Source organism: Bos indicus x Bos taurus, chromosome 4 (genome assembly GCF_003369695.1).
Source record: "Bos indicus x Bos taurus breed Angus x Brahman F1 hybrid chromosome 4, Bos_hybrid_MaternalHap_v2.0, whole genome shotgun sequence".
NCBI classification, from domain to species: domain Eukaryota; kingdom Metazoa; phylum Chordata; class Mammalia; order Artiodactyla; family Bovidae; genus Bos; species Bos indicus x Bos taurus.
Genome location: NC_040079.1, coordinates 691,927 through 706,912, shown reverse-complemented (window position 1 = coordinate 706,912; position 14,986 = coordinate 691,927). Strand labels below are relative to the sequence as shown.

General features: G+C 55.2%; 1 protein-coding gene and 2 long non-coding RNA genes across 3 annotated transcripts in view; 1 reads left to right on the top strand and 2 right to left on the bottom strand.

Annotated features, from left to right (window-relative positions):
* Window positions 1-14,986, bottom strand: part of PTPRN2 (protein tyrosine phosphatase, receptor type N2) — a 598,332-nt gene that overhangs the window by 457,979 nt on the left and 125,367 nt on the right. The window lies entirely within an intron of this gene.
* Window positions 781-2,315, bottom strand: LOC113890943. Its single transcript, XR_003510623.1, has 2 exons — window positions 2,119-2,315; window positions 781-1,595 (listed from the first exon to the last, which is right to left on the bottom strand). It is a non-coding gene; the product is annotated as an uncharacterized LOC113890943 (long non-coding RNA).
* Window positions 3,044-4,827, top strand: LOC113890942. Its single transcript, XR_003510622.1, has 2 exons — window positions 3,044-3,352; window positions 4,086-4,827. It is a non-coding gene; the product is annotated as an uncharacterized LOC113890942 (long non-coding RNA).

The window sequence follows — 14,986 nt, the reverse complement described above, 5'->3', positions numbered from 1 at the left end:
AACCAGTCCATCCTAAAGGAGATCAACGCTGAATATTCACTGGAAGCACTGATGATGTAGCTGAAGCTCCAGTCCTTTGGCACCTGATGTGAAGAGCTGACTCACTGGAAAAGGCACTGGTGCTGGGAAAGACTGAGGGCAGAAGAAGGGGGCAGCAGAGGATGAGATGGTTGGCATCACGAAGTCAATGGACACTAACTTGTACAAACTCTGGGAGATGCTGAGGGACAGAGAAGCCTGGCGTGCTGCAGTCCAGGGGGTCACAGAGTCAGACTTGACCTGGTGACTGAACAGCAATATAATGTGTGTGCGCGTGAGTCCACGTGAATGTGTGTGTGTGTATACACACACACACACAGGCTCCTACGTTTTTTTATCTGTCAAACTCAGCAATAGAACAAGGAAGTTGCTTTTCCAACCTCCACACTCATCCCAGAAACCTGACCCCCCGCCCCACCTGTTCCTCAACAAAGAGCTTCAGCGCTCTCTTGTCCACCTCCACAGACGGGCAGGCTGCACTCTGCTCAGCACAGCCGCGCACGTCCGGCCCGTGTCTACGGCGAGTCTGTGAGGCCCTTCCTGCTCTCACAGTGGACTCGTCTCCATTCATGCTGCCCTGTGCTGCCCCGACCCCGGGACACGGCCCTGCCCTAACGCCCCGCGGGACAAGCAGGCAGAAGAGCCACAGGACAGGCGCTCGGGGCAAATGGACGACACAGGCTCTGCTCTCGGGGCCTCTGGGCTCAGGGGCACCCCTCCCACAAGCAGCATCCACCTCTAACTGTGATGTGGGCAACAGGGGACGGGCCTCGAGGACAGCAGAGGGGCATCAGCTGCTCCACCCACAGGAGGTGGAGGACCCAGGGGACGGCCGCAGGGGGCTGCCAGGGCCATGCAGGCTGGGCAGCGGGATGGACGGTCACCAGGGCCAAGAGGGCAGAGCTCCGAGGCTAGAGTAAGCGGTGGGTCCGGCGGACGCGAGGGCGAGGGTGGAGTCTGGGCGGAGAGGCGGCCGTCCTCCAGGAGCGCAGGAGGCGCTGAGCTGGGGCGATTCCACGCAGGGAGCCGCGGGGCTGAAGGGAGCTGCCCGTGGGGGGTGGGGGCCTCGGCGAGGGTGGGGCAGTGCAGATGGAAGAGCTGGACAGACCCACGGCCTCGTCAGAGGTGAGCATGCATGTACGGGGGGGGCGTGCGGCCCAGAGGGGCTCTGGGGTCCAGGGTGTGTTCTGGGAGGAGGTGTCACAGAGCACAGAACGCGGGCACTGCCCACGGGCCTCCAGGGGAGCACGGTCTGGAAGTCCCCCAGACCTCCCTGCAGAGTGACCACAGCAGCCACAGGTGCGGACAAGGACTGAAGACCCCAAAGCTTGATGAGCTCAGCGGAATTCCGGGGCCGCACCCCCAGCCCCCTTTATCTGCAGGGCAGGAGACTGGGACGGAGAGCGGGTGGGTGCCAAGACAGGACCGGAGGGACGCTGAGGCCCCAGGGACGAGACGGCTGCCTCCCAGGCGACCAAGCATGCTGCCAGCAGTTCAGAGGGGCTCGTGTGGAGTCAGTCTAGCACGGGTCTAGAATGGGAGGCTGATCTCTTCCTCTGGAAAGGGAAAACATCGATAATTTTTTGCTGGATTTTTGACTGGAGCTGCGGCCCCCTCCCCAGGTGGCACAACCGTGCCTGCCCCACCTACGCCGTGTCCTGAGCCCCACTAAAGGGCAAGGAGGCAGCAGCAGGACCCAGGCCCCCGTCCTGGTGCTTCCCCAACCTGCTGTGCAGCCCGGGCGCACGGCCTCCCTTCTCTGCACGCCAGTTCCTGAAATACAACTACCAAATCAGACCTTTCTTAAGGTCTCTTCAGCTGGAGGACTCTGGGCTCGAGTGCAAACCCCTGGGCACAGGTGAGCCTCCAGCTGTTCTGAGAGCAGGACCTGCCCCGCTTCACCCCTTCTGAGCAGCAGCTCGCCCTGCCAGCACCCCCTCATCCTGCACCGGGCCTTTCGTCCCACAGAGAGCCGAAGGCAGCACAGCGGGGCCCATGGGGGTTGCCCTCCAGCCGCCGGCAGGCCGCCTGCTTCCCTCTGCTCCTCAGCGAGGACATCATGTTTCAGCTCAGACGCACCAGGCTCCCACAGCTCCCTTCACTGCTGTCGTCAGAGGAAAGCAGAACATGATCAAACACCGTCACAGCAAACTCCCGTCTGAAAGGCAACCAGAGTTCCAGTTCCGGCAGGCAGGCCTCAGAGGAAGCAGAGTCAGGAGCCAGACTCTGGACCTGCACCAGCTGTGCACAGAAGGAAATGCAGTGATGGAGACGGAGCTCACCTTGTATCTGAGCAGCCGAGTATCATAGTAAAAACGCTATAGTTTCTAGCGGCCAAATTGCCTTTGCCTTTTCTACTTGAAATCCGATGAAATGACCAGGACAGAACGTTCCCGTGGACCAGCGGAAACGTGAGGTGGTCATTCAGCCTTGCAGTGCCAGCCAGGGGCCTGGCCTGGAGGAGCCCACACAGCCAGTGTAGCTGCCACCTCTCAGGTCCTCAGGGGTCTGGGGTTTGGATTTTGTTTGTTTCTGAAAATAACGGAAGAGAACCAAATGATCTGAACCTTTCCCAGTTCTAAAATTCCACGATCTTGTATGAATGACCAGCAGACAAAAGGCAAGATTCAAGGGCAGAGGAGAGTGGAGTGGACACAGGCCTGCGGGCAGGGAGGCAGCGTCCTGATGCGGTGGCCAGCAGGTCTCATCCACACGAAAGGCATTTACTGGAAGAAAGACCATGAAGAAGCAGGAACCAAACCACCAACAGCACCCGATGGTCAAGCCTCGCTGCCAGCTCTCAGGGTCCCAATGGGGCTGACTCTGCCCCCAGGCCAGCCCACCCTGCTGCTGTCTCTGCCTGGCCTGGCTGACATGCCGGCCAGGCTGCGGGATTTCAATGGTGCTTCCCCTGCTTCCTTGGAGAAGGAAATGGCAACCCACTCCAGTACTCTTGCCTAGAAAATTCCATGGATGGAGGAACCTGGTGGGCTACAGTCCATGGAATCACAAAGAGTCAGACATGACTGAGCGACTTCGCTTGCTTTCTTTCTTTCTTTCCTTCTTTGCCCTGCTTCCTTAAAGACCTCCGCTGCAGGTTCCAGGAAGCCAGGCTCCTCCTGGCGGGGGCACCTGCCCAAGGCTGACTCAAGGGCACGCAGTAACCTTCCTTTGGGAGCTCAGACTCCGCCCAAGTCTCTGGGGCTGCTGCGGCTGTCTGCTGTGGTCCACAGAGAAGCAGCGGGGAAGGAAGGCGGTTTATCGCCGCAGCTGATCTTCCCATCAGCAGCCCTCCGCTCCAGCCCGTTGCCAGGTAACGGGGCCGCTCCTCTTATCAGCCTGGACCGTTCCGTTGACTATTCCGAGGAGAATAGAAAGGCCTGGCGCTGCGGGCCGTCAGCAGCGGTGAAGGAGAACGGCGCGTCATGTGGGATCCCGGGAGCAGCAGCTGTCGGCCTCATCTTATCGGGACGCTGACAGTCACTCAGAAACAGCCGTCCATCACCTGCCCTGCACCCACTCCTGTTCCACCTCCCAGGGCGTGGGGAAGGGAGGGGGGAGGGGGAGGGGGAGGGGGAGGGGGAGGGGGAAGGGAGGGGGGAGGGGGAGGGGGAGGGGAGGGGCGGGGACTCGTCCACACCAGCCTTAGCGTCAGGCCCCAGCCCTCCCCCCTTCTCTTCTCCCCCTCCCGGCCCCTCCACTCTCACAGGGTGAGGGCAGCTCCTCAGAATGGAGGGTCCCACCCGTTGAGTCACCCACAGCTGTGCCTTCGAGCCCAGGCGGACCAGCTGAGCGCCGAGCAACGGCCGCGCAGCTGCCGATGACCGCTCTGCTGCCCTCTGCTCCGGCCCGCCCCCGCGCTCCGCGTGCTCAGCCGTGTGGGAGGCCCCACCCCTTCTCGTGTCCGCCCAGCAGTCCAGGGCCTCCCCACCCCGAGCCCAGTCTGGGCCCCCGGATCTCTCTCCCACGACCCCCTCTCCTGCCGCCCCCGGGGCCCAGTGAGTCCTACACTCGGGAACCATCCTTACCCGTCTGTCCCCCTGCAGTACGGAAGGTGCGCCCCGCTCACCAGAATGCTTGGCCCGTGGAAGTTACTTAAGAATAACGCACCGAAGCCTAACGCACGGCCTTAGGGAGATATTTGTACCTGCATGGGCACAGCAGCCAGGAGGGCACAGCAGCCAGGAGGCCACGCAAGGGTCCACTGATGGCTGAACATGTGAACCAAATGTCCGCCCACGATCCAGCCGGAGAAAGGAAGGACAGACACCTCGACCCCGCTACAACAGGAAAGAACCCTGAGGTCGTCAGGCTGACTGGCATGAGCCCCACGCAGAGGGACGAGCACCGCGTGACTCCTCTTCCGCCAGCAGCTTGCTGCGGCTCGGTCGCTAGGTCATGTCTGGCTCTCTGTGACCCCACAGCCTGCAGCACGCCAGGCTCCTCTGCCCTCCACTACTTCCCGGAGTTAGCACAGACTCATTCCCCTCGTCTCCTGCACCTCCTGCGTTGGCAGGCGGATTCTTTACCACTATGCCATCTGAGAAGCACCCACAATGATCAGGCTCACACACGCGGAATGTAGATGTGGGTCCCGGCGGCTGGGGTGGGGGCTCTCGTGTGATGAAGAGAAAGGCTCTGTTTGGGAAGGTGAAGCATCCGGAGGTGACGGTGGTGATGGCTGCACGACAGTGCGAACGTGCTGAGAGCCACAGAACCGTGCGTCCAGGTTAAATGTAAGCTTCAAGGGCGTGTGTTATTTACATGCGTGGGTTCTTGCTATGTTAATGGTATTGTGCTGTGCATCTCATTTTTGTCACTAAACATTCTGCTTTCTTTTTTAATCTTTTGGCCGCGCTGCATGGCACGTGGGATCTTAGCTCCCCAACCAGAGAACTGAACACATGCCCCCCTCCCTGGAACCACTGGAAATGCAGTCTTACTAAGAGGGAATCCTGGTAAACTTAATGCCATGTGTATTTCACAATGATTCTTAAAGAGTGATAAATACTTGACCAAAGAATGAGGGATGATGGACAGAGAAGCTCTCCACGTGGAGACGAGTGATGCGGACAGGCCTGCAGACTCACCAGGCTGTGAATTCCAGATGGCAAGAAGTGACGGCTGGAGAGCTGCCTGGAGGTGAGGAAGTAGCCTCGCTGACCCAAGGCCAAGGAGCCAGAACCCACGGTCCAGAGCTGTCCATGTGTGGGTCGGGGCTTGTCATCTAAACCCAAGACCTCATAGAGACAAGAAAACAGTGCAGCAGCCCAGGACGCAGCTCGGAGCTGCCATGGTTTCAGTTTGGACAAAAGTGGCTTCTGGGGGGCGGGGACGGGGGGCGGGGGTGCGTGTTTAAATCGTAAATTTTGAAAAACAACTTCATTTGGTTTCCTGATGGCAAAGAGACATCCAGCGAGGCTGACCACCGGTCTGGCCCCTGGCAGCCCCTGGACGGACCTGATGGAGAGCCAGCCAGATGTAGGGGCCTCATCCCGACAATCACTAATAGTCACTGTCCTCACACGTCATGGTGTCCAGCAGAAGTACCAGTTTTAGCAACTCTCTACGATGTTTTCTCAAAGAGTAAAAAATAATAATCCCTGTAAACCAATACGCATGGTCCTTCATGACTGCACTGCCGCCACGGCCACTGAACACTGAGCTCACAGAGGAGCTGGCAGACGTTAATAGGCAGGGGTGCACACGTGGTACGGTAAATGGGAGGATAATGAAAGTAATTTATCTGAAAATTAAAATAAGATTAAGAATGGCAGTCCCTGCAAGAGCCCAGGTGCCTGAGGAGAGGGGTGTGCAGCCAGCCTCATTAGCTCAGGGCCGCAGGAAGCCACTGTCCTCTCTGACAGCTTTAATACCAGGCCCTGCACTCACAGACGGGTGTCCTCTCGGAACCGAGAGCTGGGGCACAAGCAGAAGCAGGGCCTCACTAACAGTCCCCCAGACAGGGGCCTGGGCCCCAGCGCCCACCACACCCAGCACGCCCTGGGCACCGCTGACCGAGGCTTCACCAAGTCTGAGCTTAATTTTCAGCCTCAGAGACCACGGGGGACACACAGCAGGTTCTCGAGATGCTGCAAATGGAGCCACGGGATCTGAGTACAGGCTCTGCAGCCAGCCGGAGCCGGCCGGGGGAGTCGACCAGCGGACCTTCCAGGTGGGGCCCACGGAGGTGTGGACATGAAGGACCTGTGTCCTCAGCGGCCCCACGGATGAGCCCACGCGGGCCTTGGGAAGGCAGCGCCCAGGCCTGCCCTGCCCACGGTCAGTCACCCGGGGCTCTGGGCGGCTCAGGCCTCCGGGTGTCTCGACGGCGGTGCACGGTGCGCCAGGGGCGGAGGTGCAGAGCGCTCCCGGTGGTCTGCGCGGCCTGCGGACCATCCCCCTGCGGTCAGCCTCACTTCTCTCTGAATGCCGGCCTCGGTCCCTGCTCCCCTCGCCCACGTCTGGTCTCTCTCCTCGCTGTCTGGTGTCGTTGCCCTTCCTGTGCACCGTCTGATCCTGACCTTTCCTCTGATGCAACCAAGACCCAGCCCCAGAGTGGAGAGCTGAGGACGCCTCCACCTGCCGTCACCAAACGTCAGAACACCGTGCGGCCGGGCAGCGGAGCCAGACGGCCACAGGAAGGCTGGCACAGAGAGCACACGCAGACACACATGCACACACAGACTCACACACACAAACATATACACTCACTCACACACAGACTCACACATGCATACACACATGTACACCCACACACACATATACATACACGCATACACTCACACATACACACACGCGCACACACACATATACATATACACATACACGCACACAGAGACACACACACATATACATACACACATATACACCCTCCCACACACATACACACCCATATACACTCACACAGACTCACACACACAAACATATACACACATAGACTCACACACACACTCACACATGTACACCCACACAGACATATACACTCACAGACACACACTCACACATATACATACACACATACATATACATTTACATAGACACACACACATATACACACACATACACACACACATATACACCCTCCCACACACATATACACTCACAGACACACACTCACATATACATACCCACATGCACACACACATACACACATACATTCACATACACACACACACGTATACACACACATACACACTCACATATATACACATACACTCACACATATACACTCACACACATGCATATACATACACACTCCCTCACACATAGACACACACACATACACTCACACATGTACACACTCACAAATACATACACACATATACACACACACATACACACATGCACTCGTACATAGAGTCACACACACAGATATACATACACACACTCACACACAGACACACAGACTCACACATTTATATACACACACACACACAAACTTACATTCACACACATACACACACATACACACTTATACACACTCTACAGATGCATACACACATATACATACACACATTTACACACATATACATTCACACTCACACATACACTCACACACATACACACTCACACATACACACATATACACTCACACATATACATACATACACTCACAGTTACACATACACACAGATACACTCACATACACACACACATATACATACACACACACACACACACACTTGCACACACACAGAAACTTTTTCTTGCCCGGTAATGAAGGAGGCACGAGCGACAGCAAAGCGAGGCTCTGCCCAAAGGGTTGGCAACGGCTCTGGGGGCTGACAGTCTGGCTGCTGGCATGTGGTGAGTGTGACAGGTTTGTCCATTTCAAAACTAAATAATCTTGGAAGCGTGTAAGTGGGCCACACCCTTTTTGAATTACAATTTTGTCAAAAAGTTATAAACTATTGGCAGCACCCTCTAAGGCGCCTGGCGTCCGCAGAGAGCTGACCTTGACAAACACCCGCAGGCACCTGCTGTCTTGGGGCCCCTGCTGACTGCAGGGCAGTGCAGCCATAGCCAGGCTCGCAGTTAACCCGCGGGAAGGTCAGCAACTCAAGCCCAGCTTTGCCCCTGTGTGTCACCAGGTCGTGGCAAAAGCAACAGGGTGAGGACTGGTACTTTTGATCAATCTTCTAAACTCCTGAGGTCCCAAGAACAAGCCATTACATTTAAATTATCATATTATGACTGTATGAGATATTTAGGGGCTCAGTGGATAGAGAATATTCAGTTAGTTAAGAAAAAGTCCTTTTAATTCTATAGAAAATTAATACCCATTTGCAAAATGTGAGATGTTTTTGCATGCCTGCCCTAATTTTCTACAGAAAGTGTTTATATTTTTTAAAAGGTTCACAGAAATGAAAGGAATAAATTTCCATAGCTTGGGTCTACACAGTTTTTTGTGCATGGACTTCTCTTCCTTCCTCCAACCACAAGCCGCGTGGTATTTACTCTCCAGGGCAGGGGTGCAGACTGAAGTGTGCAGGGGTGGGGGCGGGCGGCGCCAGAAGCCTGTGCCCATCCAGGGCCCTGGCGTGTGCGCCAGTGTGCACCACACATGCACATGAACACAAGCGAAACAGGACGCAGCAGGACACACGTGAACCACCGCGAGTGCTCGCTCTCCCGACAGGTCTGCGGTAATGAGAGGTCGCCATGGCAACCTGAACAGCAGGGGCCCCTCCAGCGTTCCCCACGGCACCAGAGCCAGAGCAGCGGCTTGGCGACTGGCACTCAACGCTGTTTGAAGGACGGGAGGCCACACGGTTATGGGCAGGTCTCTCGCCATGTTTGGGGGCCTGGCTCAAGGAATGCTCCTGCTAAATCAATCATCACTCCCAGCTGGGCTGGCGGCCGGCTCCGAGGCTTTTCCCTTTACCTCTGGTCGCCCAGATCCGAACCAGCTGCCACATAACTAATTTCTGCCTCCAGGTTTGCGGGTGGAAAAAATCCTTGAAGATAAATAAGGACGTGCACGGAGAGGAGGGTGAAGTCATCCCTCTCCCAGCTTCTGGTGGGTGCTCCTGCTGCAGCGGTGCAAACCCACCAAAGCTGCAAAGACCTGTCCTCTTCCCCTGGGACTTGAACAGGTTCACACAAGGGTCGGGGAACTGGCTCAGCTCGGAAAGGCAAGTTCACCCAGAAGGTGGGGATGAGCCCGTGGGGAACCTCAGGTCTGGTTTCTCTGCCCCAGGGTCCATGTGAGAATGATGATTTTAGGACAAAAATGCGTGGGACAAAGGTGAAGAAAGAGGAGGTGGGTTGTGAGCGCTACATTACCACCCAGTGTCCAAGGACCAAGCCCTCAACACCCGGCCAGCAGCCAGTGGGCAGGAGCAGGGTGCCCCTGCCCGGCGAGGCCATGAAAGAAACAGGCCAGGGTGGGCATTCGTGGTTGGGGGGTGCTGCCCAACCATGACGACACCACTCTCCCCCGAGATCCAAGACACCCACATGTCCTGCCCTGGGCAGGATCAGCCTGAATACATGCTTCCTCGTCGTGAGGATAAAGAACAGCTACAGTCAACATCAGACACCAAAACAAGAGCGTGAGGGTGAAAAATGATTCTGTGACATGAAAGGCAAACCTGCGTGGCTGGTGCGAGAAACGTGCTTTTAACAATTACTATCAGAAACCCATACACTCTAAAAAGCATCTGATTTTTGTTCTCAGTAAAATTTAGGGAAATGCCAACTACAGAAAAGGAGATAACAGGACAACAGGCCAGATGTAAAGCTAGCTGAGTGAAGACTCATAGAAAACAGGAGGTTTGATTAGAAAAAGAGGGAAGAGTGATGATGGAGTCTGGACCACAGACTCATAGGACAGAGCCATCCCCACGGAGAACCCAGGCGGCCACAGGGAGGCCAGACCTGGAAACATGAAAAGCTTGGTTAACATGCAAACCACAGAGCTGGGAGCTGTGGTGGAGGAGACGACACCCAGACAAGACTGAGAATGAGAGCCAGCGTCAGGACAGACACGCAGAGAAGGAAGGGGAGGGGAGAAGGAGGAGGGAAGGAAGCAGAACCAAGGCATGGGCCAGGGAAGCTTCCAGGACCAAAGCTCTAGTCTGAAGATGGAAGCGTTTCCCAAAAACCACATTACAGTCCTTACATCTGACTTCTTTGAATTACAAAGAATCAAATGAACTATTAAAATGAAAGAGTCTTGGTAAAGCAGCCCATTGTAAGACAAAAGTTAAAAATATACACTATATACAACTATGCTTAATGAAAATCTGGGCAAATCGTTATTTTCTTGGGAAACAAATACCAGATTTGACTCAGAAACCAGTTGAAAAATTCCTGAATTTACATATAAGCATGGAAGAAATTTTTTTTAATTAAAAATAAACAAGGAATTACCATTTAGGAAATGTCATGGAAAAAATGAACAGCTGGATTTAGAAAAGGCAGAGGAACCAGAGACCAAATTGCCAACATCCATTGGATCACACAAAAAAGCAAGGGAATTCCAGAAAAACATCTGATTCCTACACCCCGGTGGCTCAGATGGTAAAGAATCCACCTGCAATGCAGGAGAACTGGGTTCATTCCCTGGGTCGGGAAGATTCCCTGGAGGAGGTAATGGCTACCCACTTCAGTATTCTTGCCTGGAGAATCCCATGGACGGAGGGCTACAGTCCACAGGATTACAAAGAGTTGGACACGACTGAGTAACACACACAAAAGCCATTGGCTGTGTGGATCAAAATGAACTGTGGAAAATTCTTCAAGATATGGAAATATTGTACCTGTCTCTGAGAAATCTATATGCAGGTCAAGAAGCAACAGTTAGAACCAGACATGAAACAACTGTCTGGTTCAAAACTGGGAAAGGAGCACGTCAAGGCTGCTGGTTTATTTAACTTATATGCAGAGTACATGATGAGAAACACTGGGCTGGGTGAATCACAAGCTGGAATCAAGATTGCTGGAGAAAATATCAACAACCTCAGATATGCAGATGATACCACTTTATTGGCAGAAAGTGAAGAGGAACTAAAGAGCCTCTTGATGAAAGTAAAAGAGGAGAGTGAAAAAGCTGGCTTAAAACAATATTCAAAAAACTAAGATCATGGCCACTGGTCCCATCACTTCATGCCAAATAGATGGGTAAAAAGTGGAAACCCTGACAGATTTTATTTTCTTGGGCTCCAAAATCAGTGTGGATGGTGACTGCAGCCATGAATTAAAAGCGCTTGCTCCTTGGAAGAAAAGCTATGACACAGCAGCCATGTAAATAACACACTCCTACCAACAAAACAGAAACCTGAGCACCCTGGGGTTTAAATACAAGCATCTTTCGAAGCCCACTCCTGGCCTCCAGAGCTGCCAGGACGACACAGGGAGTCTGGGCCCAACGTGTGCTCCAGTTCTTCCTAATTACACAGACTTGCAGACACTGACTATCCTGCGGGAGATCCAAGAGACGATTTTAAACCTGTCAGAGTGTCAGAAATGCAATTTGAAGTTCAAAAGTCAAGGTAACACTCTAAACAGAGTCATCAAGACAGAAGGCAAGAGAAGGCGCTTATGTGGCAGGGAAGACAGAATTGACAGTCGGGAGTCAGAGCCTGAGCCTGGGGATGGGGCAGCGAGGGGCCCGGGCGGCAGGGCAGGCCGAGGTGGGCACAGGGCTCACCCAGCCCGGGTCCCCTCTGCCGGGAACGTGCAGAGGCACTGATGAGCGTGGGCGGTAGCGCTTCTTCAGTGCTTTGACGTAGGAGAAATACTACGATCCAGAAGGTCTGAGCACACAGAAGGAACCATCCTGGCCAGAAGCCCTCGTCTGCAAAGGCTCCCTACTTTGTGCTGTGCCTTTTCGTCGAGGACTTTGAACACTATGGGAGAAATGAACGTTTTAAAATGAGAACGCCTGTGCTCTTACAGGGGGAAGGCAATGGCAACCCACTCCAGTACTCTTGCCTGGCAAATCCCATGGACGGAGAAGCCTGGAAGGTTGCAGTACATGGGGCTGCACAGAGTCGGACACGACTGAAGCGACTTAGGAGCAGCAGCAGCACCCTTACAGATAAGAAAGAGACCATGGCAGACAGTGCGCTCTGAAGACTCCCTCTCAGGACCCTGTGTCCCCAGCACTGACCAGCCTCAAGGGTCCTGCACAGTGAACGCTGGAGCTGCCTGCCTCGCCTCCTGCCCTCCTCATCCACCCTCGCTGGACACGCCTGTGTCCACTGACAGCCCCGAGGGCGGCGTGGGAGGCGGAGGAGGAAGACCACTGGGGTCTGCACCATCACGCCTTCCACAGCGAGCAGTCCGAGGCTTCAGAGGGCCCGAGGCCCCCGGGGACCAGTAAGGGCCTCCGGCCGCACACACTGGAGACGGCACTGGAAGGGACCCAGCTGCAGGGGCCACGGGCAGCAGAGACCGCTACTCCGGAAGCAGCAGCAGCAGTGCCGCCTCAAGGCCGCCCCCTCGCCGTAGTCTTCGGGGTGGAGGGGCTCCGGCATGCCGAGGTTTCTGCCCCGAGACCGAGGAGCACACCCACAGGTCTCGGAGGCCACCCCTGAGGGGCCGTCAGCCCCCGAGGGCTCCTGGGCAAGGAGAACAACCTTCACCTCGTCCAAAATCACCACAAACTCTGTAGGTTTAAAATACATTTCATTTAAGGGAAAATGATGATATTCAACTCTGGAGTGTGCCTGCATGCACAAGGCCCCAGAGGCACAGCCCTGAAGCGACGGTCCTCAGGGGACAAGCCATGCAGGCCTGAGCAGAGCTCACGGGAAAGTCCCACCGGACTCAACTTCCCGCGTGGGTGAACCTCCTCCAAGCTTTCTATCCCCAGTCCCAATGCCCTGGGGACGTTGATAAAGATGCTGATAAAGAGCAGATGACTCATCCCTTCTGGCAACGTGGACAAGAACCTGAACTCCCTCTTCAGAGGCCTCCACTCTTTGAGTCCCGTGTAACAGAAGTTGCTTTGATATGAGGTCCTGGGAGCAGCTCAGGAGACCGGAACTCCAGCCAATTCTGTTTCATCCATTATCATTAAAGCATCAGGCCCAGGGAAATTTTCTTAATTGCAGTCATGAAAATTTGCTCTGATGGAAGTTCAGCTTTGAAGGGATTTAAAAGTTAACACAAAACTACCAAAGTAGCATTGACTTCTGTTTTTATTTCTTGTGGCATTACAACCAACAAGAGCTGTTCGGCAGTAATCAAATTCAAAGACCCAGATTCACCTGGGCAAAACATACAATGTCCTGGTCAACTGAAAATCAGATAATTGAGACCATAACATCATTTTTCTCAGTGATTAGAATGCCAATCACTTCCTCTTTAAATTCCAAGTTTAGGAAAACATTCTTTTTAATTCAGGCCACACTGGCCAAACCGAGAGTGGTCCCCGCTGTGCTGGGGAGACGCTGAGTTCCCCCGCTCCCCAGGAGGCCTCTCACCCTGTCCCCCCTTCCTCGTCCTCGTGCCCAAGACAGGCAGGCGCAGGGTTACACCTCCTCTGAACTGAAGGAAACTTGAGGCCGTTCTCCTGAAAACCAGAATCAATTGTTCCTGTCACAGCCTGTTCCCAAAATCAAGTGCGCTTTGAGTGGTGCGGATCGTGAGCCTCTGTCCCCAGACTGGACAGCGGCTCTGCCTGCACTTGCCGGGCGGGGCGGTGGGCCCTGCTCCAGGGGGTCTGGGCCTGCACGGCTCTCTGTTCCCAGGGCAGCCCCTCCTTCCAGCTTATCCTTTCCCATCTGGTGGGATGACCACCCGGGGCCCCTCAGACACCATCAGGGTCTGCTGCCCAGAGTCCGCTCAGATGTGTCCTTGAGATGCAATCCAGCCTGGGCCCTGGAGCAAATGCTCACTCAGGCTCAGGACTTACCATCACCTTCTGCCCAGGGGAGGTGGTGCCCGTCCAGCCCGGGGGCTGAGCCTCACGTGGTGGGAGCCACACGTGCAGCTGCTGGCATGTCTCCACAGTAGGATCTGCTTCAGGGGGATGTGCTTCAGGGGCATTGAACGCTAGAGCCGGAGGCCGGCCTGGAGACCAGACGCGCGCAACGTGCTGTTCTGGGCCCCCTCACCCGCAGTTCCTACTTCCCCCAGCCAGCTAACACTTCATTACGGTTTCATGAGTGTGTTTATCTAGTACAACAATGTCTAGTACTAAAATCCAATAATGGGTTCCTCCGGGATGCTCACCTGCACCCTGGCCCTGCCCTCCTCCCCGCTGTTGGTGTCGACCCGCGGGCACCGAGAAAGCAGCTCCCACGTGTCTGTCATACTCTCCCAAACCAAGCAGCTGAGGACCGTGTCCATCGGTGAGCAATCTGCACTTAACGCACACAAGCAAGTCCAAGTCTTCATTCCTGGCAGCAAGCACAACCTGAGGCCCCCCCAACACCCAGCCCCCCGACACTCGACACAGACTAGATGTCCTGGGACTTACCCCGTGTCTGACACTCACACTGGAGTTAGGGCAGACCCCCAGGTCACGGCTCTGTCCCACGAGGCTGCCCGGCTTCAGACACCAGCCTAGTCCCAGCTGCAAACCAGGGTCCCCACAACTCCCTCTGACCCCCACCCCTGCCACCACAGGGCTGGTAACTCACCCGCACGACCCATGGACTCAGGAACACTGCTCACGGACGTTAGTAGTTTATCGTAAAGGACACAACTCGGGAACCACCGGGGGAGGGAGACGCACCAGGTGTGCGAGGGGCAGAGCTCCGCACCCTCGGGGCGCCCCGCTCCCAGCCCTCTCGCACTCGCGGCCCAAAGCTCTCTGAGTCATAGTCCTTTATGTGGTTTCTGGAGGTTCCATCACAAAGGCGTGACTGTGGTCAACTCACTGGCCGCTGGCCCTGACCCCACGTGCAGCCCCGACGTGAGGAGGGCCTCAGGCCCATGTGAAGAACCTACATAACTCAACCTAAAATAAGAAAGGGAGGAATCGAACCCT